General features: G+C 31.4%; 1 protein-coding gene across 1 annotated transcript in view; it reads right to left on the minus strand.

Annotated features, from left to right (window-relative positions):
- The window catches only part of LOC125068065 (unconventional myosin ID), a 37,467-nt gene that overhangs the window by 15,628 nt on the left and 6,796 nt on the right, over positions 1–15,043 (minus strand). The window lies entirely within an intron of this gene.

Here is a 15,043-nt window from a genome sequence, read left to right on the forward strand (position 1 = left end):
AATAAACCAATATACTCTCAAAGACGCAGCGCATATTGGATAGATTTGCGGATTTTAGTGTATAGTATTATTATAGAAGTTTTTCGCTTCAAATTAAGACTGTGACGTGAATTTCATGTCATTATAAATAAACTATGTTAAAATCAATGTAATTGCCGTATGAATTCCAATTAGTCCTACCGATACAAAGCAACATTCAATACGGTCGTTGATTTTACTTTTATTTCTCGTCTCGTGTGCCAAAATTCATAACCTTGGGGTCGTTGACCTGAAGCTCGGCTTGCATGTCAGCACTCGGAGTAATCACCATCAAAGAGCATAAATCATAAAGAGACGGAGTAACCTTAATAACTGAAGCGCTTATGTTACGCTACCGCTTAAAGTACATGCTAAGCTGCTATCAATTCTATTCAAGGGATTAAATAATTTCTTTTGAAACGTGTAGGATTATTTTTGAATCAAGGTGAATTATTTGAGCAATTAATATTTAATGAATTAAGGCACATGAGGAATTAATAAACATACCTGTTATTGTAATTTCATTAATTGAAATTTTTACTAAAGTTTTTTTTTTTTTTTTAAATCATATCACAGAGGATTATTTTAATTGCCAGAACTATAAATATAATTATATATTTCGAAGATGTGGAGTTAAATATGATATATTTAAGTCACGTTAAATTGTCAACAAAACAAAATGGCGAAAAATTTATTCGAACGAATGAATGAATGAACGGATTGAATTGTCCAATGTATTTTTGCTGTATGCAATCTAAAGCAATTTGCAAAGGAATCTTATAATTTCGCAAGAAATGCAACATGTATCATTAAAACGGCGACCGTCGGGAATCTCGGGGTGTCGCGGTGTGCGTCAAACGTCACGACCTAAATACTGCATGTACTCAACGTTTTGTTGCTAGCAACATAACTCTTAGTAACGCTGCAATTTGCAACGCATCATAATCCAAGAAATTCAACTTGGAGATTTTAATTATGTCTTTCTATTCGTTGTTCTAAAGTATTATTAAATATAAAATGCCGTTGAACTGGCCACGATGGAACGTAAGTATCTTAAATATATAAATGTATTACAATTTTTCAATACATTAATAATAACTATTAAAGCTTAATAAAAAGAGACAAAACAATTCTGTGTGAAGTTGGTAATAACGGTAGAAAATAATCAACGAAATATGAAAATTTGGTAATGTTTTCCTACAATCTTCAATCTGAGATTATTTATATATATCTAGACTAGATAGTGACGCACTACAAAAGAACTAATACTAAACGAGCCGACTTTATTGTCTTTGTGTGCGTGACAGGTACGCTCGACTCTCCGAACGCTACTACTTTACTAGTGTGCGTGTCTCAGCTGTGACAGTCTACCTAAACATATAAATAACCAATGATTTCAATGATTATGGTCGATAGTGCTGTAAAGTCGTAAGTTTTTTTTGTTGACAATAGTTTACAAACGACAACAAACAACAAACTATTACATAAGAAAAGAAACAACTTAATTGTTTGACGTTGCATTTCGTTTTTAAATGTACGAATTAGCATAACGTAAAATAGTTCTCTCATAACTTCACGTATTGATCACCATATCGTGTATAAACAAACCAAAACTAACAATTATGCATCACGTGGCCAATTATATCGTAATTTCGATCTTCTACATTTAAACATAAGGACTAGAATTGAATATAATATTGTTGTACTTAGTGTTCGATTGTCAAGTTCAAAAGTTGTGCGGGTTACGTCACCGCTTTGCCCACGCGCCTCCGTGGCCGGTTTTTAGTTCAAGATCAACTACCGGCATGGAGAGGTTAAATATATCAATGACTTACTTATATGCTTTTTTACATCAAGAATAATAAAAAATATATACATAAATTACTTTATAAATAGGTATAATACAGTTTTTTGTAAGTGTGTGCCGATTAACCCCTCGGCTGGACTAATTGTACTTGTATGTTTTGAGTGGATCCTTGGATGATTTAAATTGGAGGTTGTTCTTATGGCCTAATCTATTTATAACATAGGCATAGTTAAATTATTATGAAATCATTAATTTTTTTTGTTACAAATAAACACTGAACCGATTTATTTACAATTCTTATGTGAGAAGGGTGCGTTCCTAAAGTCAATAAAATTGAATGAATGTTGAAAAACTTTTGCTTTTCAAATACCTCCCATAATCTAACCTACAAACGTTTAGCGGATTAAACCCGTTAAACACTGGTATCTCTCTTTCTTACATAATTGATTTCACATAAGAAAGAAGAAGACAGCATTCTTGAACTAATCGCTAAGGAACATTTATAAAGCCATAAAACTATACTTAATATTATGTGTGTTGTGACAAAGTAATGTTCTATAGCGATGCTAATGTCGATGAATCATAGAGAAATAACATAATTTAAAAGTGATTCATGCCTAAGATGTACTCATGTCACTCCTAACTATATAATATATATACTCAACGATCACAACAATTTGATAACTTCATATTAAAGCTATTGTTTCTTATGTAAAGAGATGATGTAGTTCTGACCGATTTTAATGATTACGCAGAACTGATTATAGTGCAGAAATATGTGCACTCTCTTTCTCCCACTACCGCAATACGTTTGATTTGCATTAAAGAAATCAGGTGCAGGACCAACGGCTGCAGGAGGCACGTGAGTGTCCATCCTGCTAACTTCTAGAGTCCAGGCTGCTGCTGAGAATATCTCAAAGAAATCGTCTTTTTCATTTGGCCTAATAAGCTATACGAGCACAGACAATAAGACACTAACTAGTAAGCACACAACTACATAATCTATACTAATATTATAAATGCAAAAGTAACTCTGTCTGTCGCTCTTTCGCGGCAAAACGACAGAACCGAAATTTATGAAATTTACTTTAAAGCAAGTTTGAAATCTAACGAAGGACACCTTACTTCAACCGGAGGAGAAAAGCCAAACAAAAAACATTTGACAACAAATTGACGCGATACCATTGGTCGAGAGCTTCATTATGATATATCTATGACATTCACTATGGATTCGCGAAAAAATTGCGTTTTGAACGTCAACGAAACTGTCATCAATAGTAGAAGTAAAATTAAAGTGGTAATAAATAAATACATATATATTAATTATAAACTCTAAGTAGTGCTGAGTTATTAGCAACTAGCAAGTCACATCAAATACGTAAATCTAATGATTGTTTATCTTTATTCCTACTTCCATTGGAATAGGCTATACGTTTTATGCTTAACGCCCGACGAGCAAACCCTAACACGAGCGAAACCGCAGGCGACAACTAGTATTCAATAAACAAATAAAAAATTAGGTAACGACGTAAATATTTCATTTTTTATTTACTTTATCAATATATTCAGACATACTTTTAGTTTCAAGTGTATCGGCTATAAGATTAGGTGCGCGATACAGCTGATAACACAACACATATGTTGATTATTGATACGATATCTTTCAATAAATGAGTCATGAATTACAAAAAAAATAACTTTATAAACAGTAATCTGCAAACCTTGTTAGTTTTCGACGAAAAATAAATGACTGCTGTAAAGCAAGAAAAAACTCGAAAATCGAACGGAACTCGATTGTGAAATTTAAAGTGATATGCGATAATGGATTCTGTTATTATAACGTTTAAAGGACAAACGAATCAAAATAGCGTATCATCTGAAGTATACTCACCAACCGTTCCTAAAGATATAAGGACATAAGCGTCAATTATTTAATCTACATAATAATAAATTTAATGCTCATGATATATAAATTATTTATAAATAAGCCAAATTATATTCCAAGATAAGGTATACATGTAGATGATAAAAAAGCGGGAAATATATACATTTTAACCGTGTATTATTGGCTAAATTTATGTATATTTAATATCATAAACCGATAAAATTTGTTGTGTTGTATATATAGGGGGTAATCCCCGTAACTTATATTCCGATTTTAATTTTTTTCACTGGTAGAGAAGTTATATTATTTCTGAGCGCTATGAGTTATGAATATAATTTTATTATATATTATTTTTATTTATAAAATTTAATTATTAATAAATTGTATCCGTGCGAAGCCGTCATATGTTTAACTGATGAGTTTTCATTGCAGTTCTCTCTCACTTCTCTACATCTACATCTCAAATCATCATAGCGAATCGGAGCATTAAAATTAACTTCTTTGCAGAATGACAGTTTTAAAATGCTTATATACTTATAATAAGAATTTTCTGATATTTCGTTTTAAAACTTCATCAGATACATATTTGGTATCATAGAAGATCAGTGGTTATAACTAGTTCTTAGTCGAATGTAAACACCCACTACGATTATTTTTAGTAAAATTTACTCATCGAATTCCTTTGATTTACAATGAGTTCCTCGTATACGAATAAGAGTTTATTTTCTACAGACTAAATCTCACAGGGCTAAAAAACAAAAACACATTTTATAACAATGTTAGAACTTCTTGCATGTGTGGATAGATCAATTTCTTTCCATCGACAATAAAAAATTAAAAAAAAATATTGACTTAAACAATTTCTATTCCTTCCATAAAATAGTGCAATAATTGTATATACTATTTATACTTTATTGTACACCAAGAAGATAAAATAAAGAAATAAACATAGATAAAACCTAAATAAAAGAAGCGTACAATTTTGGCAACCAAAAGTGTAGGATACGGATTTATGAATAATATCTTTACCGTTTTCAGATACGGCAAGGAATACGAAATTATTTGAGACTATCCGATCGTTTCGGATAGTTCGAATATTAAATTGTTTAGAAATTCGAAAAATGCTATTTTGCTAATCTTTATATAAAGATACTTATTATGACTATGCAAGAACAAATCTATAATAAATTCATCCGAGTCGATTACGGTTTAGATGGAGTTTTATTTCGGATATCCGATGGTTTCGGTTACGATTTAGGAGTTCCATAACCTTCTTAATTTAAATCGTGAACTAGATAGTATAGTACAAGGAACATCACAAGATACCGAAGTTGGTTGCGCGTTGACGTGGCGAATATCTTTGGGCGAAGGTGACTCACATTCAGGTAATCAATTTGCTTGTTAGCCTTCTTAAAAATAAAAACACAAATAGACTTGGCATCCTTTGCATCCATATTCATAAGAAAGAGATAGCGATACTTTAAATATTCTATCCTGTACAAAAGACACCGTAGATATCGACTATAAAAATCAAATAAAAACTCTAATCAAAAAAACTCCTTACCAACACCTTTGAATTGTCGCTTTACAAGCATAAATTAAATGTACAGTTAATGTCGGTTCTGATTGTAAATTGAGATTTGGTAATAACACAATACTTTTGCACTAATTGAAATTCGAATACCATTTTATTTAAATATATAGCCGTATACGTTAAACGTTGGTCAATGCAATTATTAAAAAAAAAAACTCGCTGTCATTTATTTCAAACGAATGCCGGTAGAGATGAAGTGAAAAACATGAATGTCGTATGACCGACACACGTCCACCTGTGACTATACGTGACCTTCATTATGAGCCGGTAGAAAGCGTGTCAACACATGGGAGGAACGTGCAGCGGGTGCTGCGCCAAAACAGGATCCCTCGAGGACGTCTGGCCCTAGTTGGTTACGTATTAGACGTATCTCTTTATGGCAACAGGACCCTTGACATTAATTCAATATCACTGTTCTAAATTAACCAATTCACATGTAATAAGGTAACAATTGTGCTGTTAAATGATATGCTAAAAAAAAAAAAAAACAGATAGAAATATAAAGAAAAAAAAATTATGCACCAGTAGTGATCACACTGAATGCGACTACACCTTTGACTTTAAGCAAAGATAAAAATTAAATGTCACGTGGAAGATCGTCTGGATAAGTAGCATTAACACATCAGATGTTCTACCATAAATTTTATTTACAATCTGTGCTTTTTATTATTCAGTCGAAAGGACTTAATCATAAGATTAAAGTGTTCGATATTTTTATGAGCGGTAACCTTTTATTATGATAGTTTTGAAAAATCGGATATTTGAAAAAGTTCTAAAAAGCATCTTCGTAAGATCGAAATCGGAATGCCTTCGGAGATACAGAAATAATGTCGCTGCGACGCTTACGTATCCAGAAATGAATCGTATATGTGATCCGGAGACGAGAATAGATCAGCTTTTGACTATAAAACCCAGAAGTGTAGTGTTATTAACGAAAGCGACTGTATAGCCATAACACTATTTATATAAGTATATGAAAAAAAAAAGAAACAATACTAAATTCCTAAACGCTCAAAACACATTCTGTTTACGTTTCATTTAAAAATAGTTAAAATTCGTTTCGCTACAAGAAATCAACGTACGTCTACGCATGGAAATAACACGATTAATGTTTTAAGCGCAGTATCTAATGCGGATTACCTTAAACGAATTAAGCTCTATCGGATAGTGGTATCGCAGGAAATGACGTAGCCGATGCCCACAACGTCTATTTCCGACTGTAACACGATGTCCGTGCTTTAATAGTGCATTAACACTAACAGACATTCATAACAGTCTCTTGTCATGCTTACAGCACTTTACACGAGGCAGATGGTTAATGTATTTTTGTTTCAATACATATAATAACACGAACGTAATAAATTATTCAAATGGTCTATTGATCAATTTATATGAAGCAATCTCGTTAAAATTAATTCCTTCCACATCCGATGACGCAATTTTTAATAGAGGATAACGATTTAAAATCCTGACTTCTATACAACTTAATAAAGTAGAACGTGTTTATTTATCTCTTCCTTACGTTGGTATAATTTAATTCAACTAAATTCGAAAGAATTTTATATATCATTAACCGAAACTATTCAAAATCTATAGTTGTGACAAGTGTTAAGTCCTGAACGCATACTATACTAGTCAACATTTAAGAAAATCTTACGGCATAACGCAATCATAATTGAATAAAATAAATAAAATGACTCGAATTAAGTTTTAAAGAATTTAAATTAAGAGCCAAATCTCAATTAAAGCGGAATATAAAATAGATTCACATAAAAAATAGTTATTTCTAATAAAAAAAAATCTGTCCCAATGATGACATCAATGCAAAAACAAAACGTCAAGGACACACGCGTGTCGCGGGAGGCTGCTAAGATATTAGATGAAGTCAACATTACGTCACGGCTGTTATGATTCACATTGTTTTTCACTCATACACAATTGACTCAATGGAAGACATAGAACTGTTCGGAATGACAATTCCTTCTAAAACAGATAACTGGATTCGATGCAATGAGATCGTATAATAACTGTCGAAGGTATTATCCGTGCTCGTGATATTTTAAAGATATAGTAAATAGTACTTTGAACTGTGATTTAAATCAAAATATACAGATTTTTATAAAGCGATAAAAAAACCTTCATCATTACAAATGCTGGCCTTGAATTATTTAACAACTATTGCATCTCAACGGCAACATTTGTATTTAGCACAATAATTATTACCAATAATAAAATTGATAATTATACTAACATCGTTAACACAAACACTCCTAACTATATACCTTTACAACTTACCATAACCAAAAGCCAATATGACAAGAAAACAAACTTACATCGTTTTATTAACAACTACCCAAAACGTCATACAAATATGGTCATATCGGAATTAATAACATGTCTTACGTGATCAGTGACGAAGACTTATTTAAATTAAACGAATATAATGAACAGTGTTCTATTCAATTCAATTCTTGTTTGTTCATCGTGAGAAATAAAGGCTGCGGTTTTCTTTGCGATCGAACAAACATCGATAAGAAATTCATTTTATAATGCATTAATACATTTCTTTTGAATTATTGCTGTAATTTCCTCGTACAATTATTATACATACATTTCTGTTAATCTAATGAATAAGTGTGTTTGTAATTCACCTCGTATGCGGTGAAGGCAAAAGTCGTAAAGAAACGCGCGTGTGTGGGAATACTTATACGTGTGAACTCAACCACCCGCATTGGAACAGCGAGCTTGAGTAAGTTCTAAGCCTTATCCTTAACAGGAGAACGCCTTCTCTTAGAACGGAACTTATTATTTAAATTTTTAATTTAAATAATAAGTTGTAATTGTGACTCAATACTGATACTAAATCTGATACATTTGAAATCGATGAAATACTAGAAATAACTCCTGATATAAGAATAATCAATTCAAATTAATGAGTTTGTAACGTAAAACGTACTCCCTGAACAATTGGTAACGCAACTAAACCGCAAAATTTTAGCGTGTCTACAGCTTGACCTGAAGTCGGTCGATGACCTCCTTAATGCCTTTACCACTTAACCATTCATTAGCTAGACACGTGACTAGAGAAATAGTTGTGTAGGCCCTTCTTACATACATTTCATTACTATTGTCCTCAATTATTTTTCTTAGTCCGATTTGTCTCAATTTTTTGCCAATTACAAAGGATCGATTGAATTAATAACAAGATCTATGCCTAGCAGAGAGCAAGTCAGTTAAAAAAATATTGTTCAAGTGTAGTCAACTCACATCAATCTTAAACCTCTATTTCAAACGTGAAGAAGACGAATCATCTCTACCTGAGGGTCAAGCAAAGGAAGCTCAATTTGCACTTTCCGTTTCCTCTGTCCGTTCAACGTCGTCAATAACATACGACCTACAGTATAACCCGGAAGACGACGCTTAGCATCAAATGACTTATTTAATAGATTGAGATACAAACGATATTATCATTACAAAAACTTTTAAAAAATCGAATCGCGTGAATACTATTTTTTTTATATGTGATTAATGGCTTTTTAAATGCCAATGAAGAATGAAAAAAATAATAACGAACGAACAAGTTATTTTCAATGGCAATACTTTTTGTTGAACTCCTTTCAGGATTTTTTGTTTTAGAAACAAACACTCCTACACTACTCATTGAAACCGGAACACATCAGTATAAAACATTACTGCTTTGCGGAAAAATGATAAACAGGCCTGTACGAAGCTATTTACAAAGTAAATTATTCTTAGTATAATATTATAAAGGCGACTAAAGAAAGCACAATTGAGTCTCTACTACTGATTGAAAAAGATTTCTTTTTTCATTACTATGTTTTGCTTCACTTCACGTCTTCAAGAATCGTTGGTTAAGTTTAATGTAGTCTTAGATTTTCGCGATTATTACACATTGAAATAAAACTATTTTTTAACGGATTTAATCGCGTATATTAATTATTTTAATTTTAACATCCCGACGTCTGCCCGTGACCACGAACACTGCAAAGTGCTCGAAACGTTTATTTCAAGTTTAATGTAATTTATTACATATGTATGTATGTACTTAATTTAAATTAAATATAAAATTTTCCAATTCCTGATAGTTACGTGATAACATTACAATTAAATATAATTTGTTAAATAACGTCTCAATTATTTTCAAGTATACTCAATCACCTGAGTGTTTATTGTTTAAAACGTAGAATATAATAATCATATTAGACTACTACACTAATGTTGAAGATAATAACGTGCAGTGATTATAATACTGGAAGTACTAGTATTAAGCGTCGCGACGTCGCTTTTATAAATTTTGATCTGTCAACATCGGACGAAAATCTTTACGCCTGTCAGACACGTGATAACAAAAGGTTTCGAATTAAAACGTAATGACCCGATGTATTAAATATATATTGTTGGAAAAAATGTTATGTCAATCTATCGATTCATTGTTAACAATAAAATGAAATTTTCAGGATAACATTTTTGATCTTAAATCTATATTTTATGATATATTGATTATTATTAATGTCGTCCATATTGTTTAAGCTCTGCGTTGATAGTCAGCCAGGGCGAACTTTGATACAAACATACGTTTTATATAATCTTGCTAACAAAACTTTAAAACAAGAAAATATTATTCTCACTATAAAATAAAGTGAAGTTTATAAAAACAACAACGTATAAATCATTATTTCATGATTATTTTAAATAATTAATTTAATGGGTCAATCTCACATGGTACAGTCTCTAAGCCTAAATGAGTGTAATGAAATTTCACATGAACATTTCTTATGGAAGGTATGTAAACACTAACGAAGGATATTAATATAAAATAATACCATAGAGTGATTACCCAAATAGGTAATGAAAGTTTGAACAGTAGAGTTTAATTGCATATTTATTTGAACGAACTTTTAAAATTATAATTCACCAGCAACATTGAAATAAAAATAGGCTAGATTGAAAACACTATTATTGAGAAAAGTTAATCACGCAACAACCTACGATTAAGGAGAAACATTTAACGAGGCGTAGTTTTATATTATATTCGGGTCTTCACCGCGACGATACCCTCTTTATTATTTTGCAGACGTTTCGACCGAGTTGCACCTGTCGTGGTCACGAACTGATTCAAGTCAATAATAAAATAAAAATGGATAATATACATGTAATTATTTATTATTGAGATTTATAACTTACTTTTCTTCAACTATTCAGTCTTATTGGTTTTTGTCTTTGAATGGGAATTACCTAGTGACTTTGAAAAACTTTATATTAATCGGGCAGACAAAAAAATAACCTTTTATTTCCTCTGTTGGCCAAAATATTAATTGTTTTGTTCAGTAAAAAAATGCAACAAGAATAAAAACATATCTTCGAAACACGCAAATTATTGTCATAACATTGTGGTAAGTCAATATGAATATTAATGTACCTACTTATACCTAGGGGACGTACAAGCACGCAACACCTAGCTTTATAACTATTAACGTATTGAATTATTTTCTGTTCGGCTTAAGGAATTTTCACTATCAAAGTAATGTTATATTACATACCATTTCTTTAATATGATAACATTAAATTTTAAAAAATCCAATTTTGAATTACGATATTTTAAATAACACTTATAATACTAGCTATATATATAGCTATATATATAGCTTTGCATTAATAGAGAACAATTTCGATAAAATGTTTAAGAATTTCATTTTGAAGGCAATCCTATGGATCGTAGGCAATAATGCTTTGTTAGACTAATAGATAGCAAGAATATTGGATCGGAGCAGTAAAATGTATCGAGTTTATTAGTCTTGTAATTCTTAGTGACAGCCGCGAGTTAGACAATGGACAGTTTTACACTCCTGTCCGACCTGCGCCTAAACTGTCTTCGGCCTTGTGGGTTTGCCGACTCATTGGATTACCAGTGTGGGAATAGATTAAGCATCTGTTAATGCTCATAGATTATAACATCTGCGTAATTCGTTATTCGTCCTTGTGATTGCGTATCGTGGCCGAAATCCGTCGACTCTGTCGGTTGTGTAATAATAAATATTACTAAATGTATTGTAACTAGAAATAAAACTGTAACCGCTACACTTCTTGTTTCTTGTTCAGCAATATTTAATTTGTAAAATGACGTTTCAAATATATTGAAGAACCCACTCAACATTTAGAAATGATCTAAAATTGATCAACCTAACCAAAGATATCAAAGACACAAATATCAATGAACGATAAGATTCTCGTGTGAACTATGGTCTAAACTAATTCCATACTTAGTCCTGAACGACCTTTACATAATAATCAGAGCACGAAAAAACCATTGGGTTAATGTGCGAGGGCATCCAAGCGAGACTATGTCCATAATAACATTACCTTTATCATAGAAGCTCGTTTTATACGTTGCTTCTTTTGACCTTTCGGATAAAAGTATTTTAAAAGGTAAATATGACTTCAAGAACATCTACTTCGTCGTAGGACGCTGCGTAAACTCAGCTGGGTAGGAAGCAAACACTCATTGCTGTTTTTTTATTAGAGGAAGTAGGTAGCGAGTTAATTCTATTGCAGGCACATGGGACATAGTATGTTAGATCCGAAAGTTTGTTGAACATAGACAGTGTAAAGAGCAATGATAAAAAAAAATACCCTACAATGTTCACCCCTAACAATGTAAATATTAATGAGCGTTAGTTTATCTTTTACATATTTAAAAATAAAAACATTTCTTTAGTAATATCACTAATGTAAAGTGGATAGAAAACACAGATCTTAAGTGAAGTATTCGAGTTAAAAACAGGACAAACACCGTTTCTCAAGTGCTGTTTTTATTTACACTCCTTGTGCTAAAAACTTTAAGTGCGGCATACATCACGTACGTTTGTGTGGGAAGGATAATAATTATATATGTACCTAAATCTGAACCCGCCGTTGTTTAGGTTCGTGGTATATCTCTTAATATAATAAGGGTTTTAATCTGTAGAATACTATACTGTGTTTTAAGCAACACGCGGAGACTCTATCGCTGGTTCTTTTAAAGTATTTTTCCGAATCGGTGATCAATTTGTTTAATTTCTTTAAAAACTAAGCAGTTGCCAAGAGATTTGGGTTGTCTGGAAGAGATAGGAAGGAGAAAAGAAGCTAATTAGCCGCATAATTCCGCACGTTGTACAACAAATATTTTTACACATTTTGAGTATTATTTAATATTTTTTAGACCTAAGATTTCTGTATTTTATATTCGTGGTCTACAATAAAGTATATTAACATTAAGAAATTCATAAATAACAATTATATTCTATATATTATATATATAATAATTCAAGTTTACTTACTTAAGCTTTGCAAAATGTTGATAACTATTTAATTTGAATAATAATTTAATTATTATAATATTTACGTAACTTTTTTAATTGAAAATTTTATCTACATATATAAATAATTTGAATTGTTACCAGATTTTCAGTATTTAAAGATATCGCTGCTTTTCGTTTATACCGCGTTGATATTTGATTATTTTATCGAAGTTGGTATTACTGAATTTAATTACTATTTCTGGTAATATATAAGTTACGTAGCCGATATAACTGTTAACTAATATGTAATAATTACGGTAAATATTGGGTCACATCAATTCATTTATATAGTTTATAAGTGTAACAGACAAATTAATGTATACTTTGATTTGTTTATTTCATGGCACGTTGCACACCATTTAACTCTACTATTCACGATTTCGAATATCCACAAATTAAAACTAAGTTTAATATCGATTATAATCCGATTCAACTTCGACCGAACAGTGATTAAGTGGAATAAGAAAATGCGATAAAGTGACAATTTTGGATAGTAGAAATACTTCCAGAATCAAAGTCCGTTCTGTGAAGACATAACATTTCAAAGGAAAAATTATAATAGAGCTATGCTGTTAGAACAAACAACGCCGAACACGTAAAGTGATATGCAATATTGACTACAATAATTGTAAATTTACGCTTCAAAATACCGTATCACCGAATGTCACTTGTAGACCTTTCACAAGTACAATATGAAGTGAATTCTTACAGATTCATACCGCTGGTATTTTAAAACCCGTAATGATTATTAATTAACTCTCCAAAATAGTATTGGAACATAAGATGCATTTCTATAAAGTTAAATCGATTCTTGTCTACTCGATATCCAAATTATTTTCATTGATAAATGAGTGATTATATCGATAATGATTATGTAAACACCTCGATAAAAGTAACCAAGTAATTCGAATTATCAATGGTAATAACATTCATAAACATAATACACGATGAATTTATATGTGTAATAAATTTTTAACGCATAAGAATATTATTATTGGACCGGTACTACCTTTTAACCTTTTTTTATAATAATATAATAATAATTATTTCGTTTATTTAAGACAATTAATAGTCCACTTGTTAGTTACAAAAGACACATAACAACTATGTTAGTACTACAAAATATATTACGACACAAAAAATCAGAATACAAAAATTATAAGCACTAAATATTTTCAGAATCTTGTTAGGACTCAACCGCACTCTATTAAGAAGAGATGCAGTTCGTTTTCTTATTATTGCGAAAAAATAATGTTATGACAGACTAACAACCGCAATATTTGAACAAATGGACCACCTAAAATAATGGACACCATATACTGGAACTAATTTAAGAAAGAAGCATCAATTCGTCATCTAAGGACGGTCCCTCACCTCGCCCACGCCTTATGTAAACGTTATTCAAAGAGTGTTTAAGCACTGATTGCTCTCTTTCTGTTATCATTGATTTTTAAAGGATAAAGTCTGATGTTATGATTAAGTCCAACACTGACTAACCATTCATACCGGAATTCAGCAATACAAAGTATTATAATTTCACGGTAGAATAATTGTTAAACAGGTACCTATTTAGGCGCTTTGTGAGAAGCCCTAGCACCAGTAAAGTGGTCACTTTACCCATCTCCCTCCTCTATAACAAAATATAATTTTGGAAAGACAGTTTTATTTATAAACCTTTTTAATTTTACCAGATATCTTAAACTTTATACATTTGGTATTTATAATTTAAAATGTTTGGTAAATTGAATGAATCAATGGAACCTTCCAGGTAATGGCAACCACAAACGATTCAACTAAATATATTGGTCTACATAAATATTGACTGTCCACCGTCACGTGTGTACAACCTGCTGATAATGAAGCTGATAAGGGTTCCATTAGTAACATAGAATAATACGAACGTGACCAGCCCCGTTATCTATATTGTCTTGTAGGAAATGACGAATAAATACTTGAAATTACATTGGTTATAACTTATAAGAATTCATTTGAACTCAGTTGCGTTTATATTTGGTACTTCTCAATGTCAAAAGACATTGGACGTAAGGTGCCGATATGGCAAAACTAGCAAGAGGACAGTTTACATAATGTAATATTTAATTTATTTCAAATCGGTTGGCAGACTGGCAAATAGGCCACTCGGTGGTAACTGGTCACCACAGTCACGAACGCCGTAAAAAAACATTCCTTACATCACCAACGCGCCACTAACTTTATGAACTAAAATACTATGTGAATGTGTTACACTGGCTCACTTACCTTTCAATTCGGAACACATCAATACTAAGTATTACTCCTTGACGGTAGAATATGTGATGAGTAGGTGGGTGTTAACAACCAACGAGTATGATGTTAATTATATATACTTATAATAAAATCAA

The sequence above is a fragment of the Vanessa atalanta genome, chromosome 13 (assembly GCF_905147765.1).
Source record: "Vanessa atalanta chromosome 13, ilVanAtal1.2, whole genome shotgun sequence".
NCBI classification, from domain to species: domain Eukaryota; kingdom Metazoa; phylum Arthropoda; class Insecta; order Lepidoptera; family Nymphalidae; genus Vanessa; species Vanessa atalanta.